Genomic DNA, 4,307 nt, shown 5'->3' on the forward strand with positions numbered 1-4,307 from the left:
GGGCCGGGCCCGGGGGCCCCGGCGCGCCCCTGCCCCCGCCTCCTGCTCCCTCGCCGGTTCTCCTTTATTTCCTTATTTATTCTAGTCCGTTCAGCGSATGGAGCAGCGAGCGCGGCGGGTTTGCCGGGGGATCGGCGGAGCCGGAGGGGAGGGAGCCGGGCCAAGGGAGAGCGATGAATAGTAAAACTTGGAAACGTCGCTGTTAGCGAGCGACTGCAGAGCGCGGCCGGGCGCGCGGCGCTGGGCACAGCCGAGGAGAAAGACGCTTCCTTTTATAGACAGGCTGGGGCTGCTCTGCGCTGTGCAAGGGTGCGTGTGCATGTGTGCATGTGCATGTGTCACCAAAGCCAGGCTTGGCAGCCTCTCTGCCGCCCCTCTGCCTCTCCCTTGCGAGGCCGTTTGCCCCCAGCGTCCTGCGAGCCGCCCGCCCGGCGCCCCGGCACGAGCCGCTCGCCCGGGTGGGCGCAGGGGGCCGGGGGCCGGGCCTGGCGGGGTGCGGGCAGCACGGGGCAGCACTCGGCAGAGACTTTGGCTCGGAGGCACTGCCGCAGCCGCCGAGGGCAGCCGTGGGCAGCGTGGGGGCCGTGCGTGGGCGCTCTGGGACAGGCTGCGGTGCCGTCGTGGCCACCAACCCCCCAGCTCCTCCGGGACCCGGGCGGCACAGCAGGGCTGTGGGGCTGAGCCATGCCGTGGCCCAGGGAGGGACAGGGTGCATGGCCGTGGCGAGGAGCCGGCGGCACTCCGCAGAGGGCCGGGTCTGGCCCCAGTGCCACTCTGTGGGCGCTCGGCACAGCCCACCGGGAGCTGTGCAGCCCTCCAAGGTCACCAGGAGAGCGCAGGAATAGGCTGCTCTGGCCGGGACAGCATGAAGGGCAGGTCCAGCCCCAGGAGTGTCCCTGGGAGTCAGGAAAGCCTGTGGGCTCCTGGGTGCTTTAGCACCCGGCTCCTCGGAAACTTGGCCAAGGTCAGCCAAGGCCCCTGGGGCTCAGCAGCCAACGCAGCCGCGGGCTCGTGGCTTGCCAGAGCCCACTGCACCGCTGTGATCCCCTATAGCCCTGACAGCAAAGCCCTCTAGGCTGCAGGGCCAAGCGCAGCAATGACCCTGTGAGCAGGGTGACCTGYGCTGCACTGCTGGGAACAGCCCCGGGCGACTGCGTGGGGGCTGCAGCCTGCAGCAGCCCCGTCCTGCTGCAGACGCAGTGCCCAGGCAGGGACCGGGGGCAGCTCTGCCAGCCGGGGCTGCAGCACAGCTCCGGCCTGGGGGACGGCGCTGCCCGGCAGCCCCGTGCCGAGGGGACAGGGACGGTGCAGCCGGGCTGCAGCGGCCTCTGCAGCACTGCCGGGCTGGGGGAGCCCGAAGGGTTAAGCGGGTATCTGTGCAGTCAGGTCTCCGGAGCGCCGCGGGGCTGCCGGGGGACCAGGATACTGGTCTGGCAGTTTGTGCTCCGTCCCACCACTGAGGTGGGGGATCCCGGGGGAGCGAGGCTGTGCTGGCACTGGCAGGGCCCCGCAGCCACGGCTCGTGGCTGCCGCTCACCGGGTGCGCGTTTGGCACCCACCAGCTCCTTGCAGGGAGCTGCAGCGCGTGTGGTCAGCGTCTCCCGGCGCTGAGTCACGGCCCCGCGGCGGCGGCGGCGTGCCCGGGGCCTCTGCCGTCCTGCAGCCCGGCTGCAGCTGGCCCCGCTGGCCACCCCGCGTGGTCCCTCCGGGGCTGCTGCGGCCGCGGTCTCCAGGGCACTGCCCAGGGCTGCACCCTGCACCCGGCRTTTGCACCCGGTGGCCAGAGCAGGAATTTTGGGGCAGGAAGGTCACTGGGGTCGGYGCATGGGATGGGCTAGTGGCGACGGCTGGCCCCTCCATCACCCGGCCCAGCCGGGGCTGCGCCTGCCCTGGCCGCGGGCTCCCGGCCCGTTCCGGCTCCGAAGGCTGAGATTTCCCCTGCGCTCCTGCTGGTTAACCCCCTTTCTCCCCGTTACGGTCTCCATCCTGAGAGACCGCTGCAAAACCATCTTCCAGAGGGCGAATCCATATCCAGTCCCCATCCGAGGAGGGGGGCAGAACTCCTGGGTCCTTCTCCTGGCCTTGCAGCCAAGCAGRGCAAGGAGGAGGGGGGTGGAGGGAGCTCCTGCCGGTCCCTCCCAGCTCTGTCTCCAACCTGCAACCCGGGTGACCTGCAAACCCTGCTTTGGCTCTGCCCCAGGCTGGGGTGCAGGGGAGCCGGGGGTCCAGGGCGCATCTCGCGTGGAGTCCCAGGACTGTGCTGGGGACCGCAGCAGCACCGGGGGCTGCGGCCGGGCGAGTGAGCGGGTCTCAGGGCGTCACAGCTCTCCGCGGCACGTCCTCGGGTTGGGGACAGCTCCCTGCTTCCCTATTTTACCCTTGGGGACGCTGAGGCAAGGGGTGTCTGTGGGGGCTCGCTGGCCTCAGGAGACCCTTGGAGTTGGTAGCAAAACTGGCCGACTTGGAAAAACTGCCGCGTTTAAGGAAGCAGYGGCGGGAGGCACCCTGCTGCGTGAGCCGCCACGTCCCGCCGGCTGCACGGCGGCAGCAGGACGGAGGCGCTGGCAGGTCCCTGCAGAGCAGCCGCCTCTTCTGCAGGAGGATCCCTCCTCTGCAGTGCCGGGATTCCCTCTTCCCCCTCCCCCCCTTGTCCCCAGGGATCGGCCTGGAGCGAGAGAAATCTTGGAGCCGGGGAGCGTCCAGCCTTCAGCCAAAGCGCGGCGGCCCCGGGCCGGGCGCCGTGCGGTGGTGATGCTCGCCCCGGCCGCCGCGCCAGGCGATCCCCGCAGCGGGGCCGGCGCCTCGCAGCCGCTCGGTTTCACTCCTGCTCGGCCACGTTTGGCAGCCGCTTCCCACAGCCGAAGCCGCGGCAGCAATGTTTGCCCGAGGCCGGAGGCTGGCCGAGCCGGCTTTTGGGCCAGGCGCTGCAGGTTCTCTTCCCTCTGCCCCGGGACGTCGGTGTTTGTTTGCTCTCCAGGGCTTCGAGGCGTCTAAGAGCCCTCGCGGGGGGCACATGAGATCAGCCGCGGAGCCTTGCGCACGGGGACCCCCTTGCAGACCCTGCCGGTCGCCCCAGGAGCGGGGCCTCATCCCAGCGCGGTGCCCGGAGCTGCAGCCAGGGCTCTGCTGCGCCCCGAGCCGGCTGGGGGGCTCCAGGCTGAGGCCCCGGCTGGTTAAAGGCTTTGCTTTCCTCGCCCGTTGGCCGTGACGCTTAGGGACGTGAGCCGACCCCCTCGCTCCAGGTGCTGGGGGCAACGCTGGCAGGGCGACGACGCGGCCGCCACCGGGGCTGAGCCGCAAGCAGGGGCCGGAGCTGGGGGTGGGTGTCGCGGGGCCCCCGCGGGGCCCACGGGCCGTGCGGGGAGGCGCTTGCGCTGCCTTGGGCTTCACCACGGCTTTTCTTTCTCCTTCCAAGGTGCTGGTGGCCCGTGGCAGAGATGGACGCTCCGGAGAGCAACGCGGCGAAGTGCAAGGCGGACGGGCCGGCGGCCCCAGCCTCTCCCTCCCAACCCTACATACTTCTTCATATGCCCATATGGAGCCGGCCGGCGTTATGGAATGTTAAGAAGTATGTATTTTTGGGCTGGGACCCCCGCGCCAGGACCCTGCTGCTACCGCCAGCGCCTCCGGAGACACCGTGCGTCCCTGGAGCTGGTAAAAAGGAACCAGATCAACTTGCAACTGGATTTGGTCCCCTTCAACCAGCTGCAGCGGCGCACGCGATACGGCACCCGTTTCGTCACCCGCGCACACCCCGGCCCGGCGGGGCGCGAGCGGCACCTCGGAGCTGGCGGAGGGGAGCTGCTGGGGAAGGGGGTGCCCCCCCCGAGGGCTCCCCGCGAGGGGCCGGGCTGCCGGCGGCAGGTGGAAGCGAGGCGGCCCGGGAGGTGCCCACGCTCGCCCCCGGCGCTAGCCGGTGCGCCCKGGTGCCTGTTTCCCCTTAAAAAGCGCCAAGCTTTAAAGTGTYTGGAGCCCTGTTTGCAAAGGGGCAATACAGACGCGGGGCCGACGGAGCCCCGGGGGGCCGAGGCCGAGTCCCGGCGCGCCGTGGGACCCGCTCCCGGCGCCCGGAGCGGCCGGCCCGAGGCAGGCTGACAAATCCACGGGAAAACGAAACCGGAGGAAAACCGCCGCCTCCTCGCAGCGCTCAGTTTCGTTTCGCGTCACCCTCCGCCCCCGGCAGCAGCTTTAACCGAGCGTCCCGGACGGCCGCTGCGACCGGGCTGCTCGGAGCAGGTCCGAGGAGGCGCCCGGGGGGCTGCGTCCTCCTCGGTGGTGGCGGCGGGGGGGGGAGCGAAACGGGGCGG

At 70.8% G+C, this 4,307-nt stretch overlaps 1 long non-coding RNA gene across 1 annotated transcript in view; it reads left to right on the top strand.

Moving 5' to 3' along the window:
- The window catches only part of LOC146594869 (uncharacterized), a 4,720-nt gene extending 758 nt beyond the window's left edge, over window positions 1-3,962 (top strand). The window contains exon 2 of the long non-coding RNA XR_014896074.1: window positions 3,416-3,962. This is a non-coding gene — a long non-coding RNA (uncharacterized LOC146594869). The remainder of the gene's footprint in view (window positions 1-3,415) is intronic.
- Window positions 3,963-4,307: the final 345 nt, after the last annotated feature.

This window comes from Rhea americana, unplaced genomic scaffold, assembly GCF_003343005.1.
Source record: "Rhea americana isolate MKP2758 unplaced genomic scaffold, rheAme1 scaffold_246, whole genome shotgun sequence".
NCBI lineage: Eukaryota > Metazoa > Chordata > Aves > Rheiformes > Rheidae > Rhea > Rhea americana.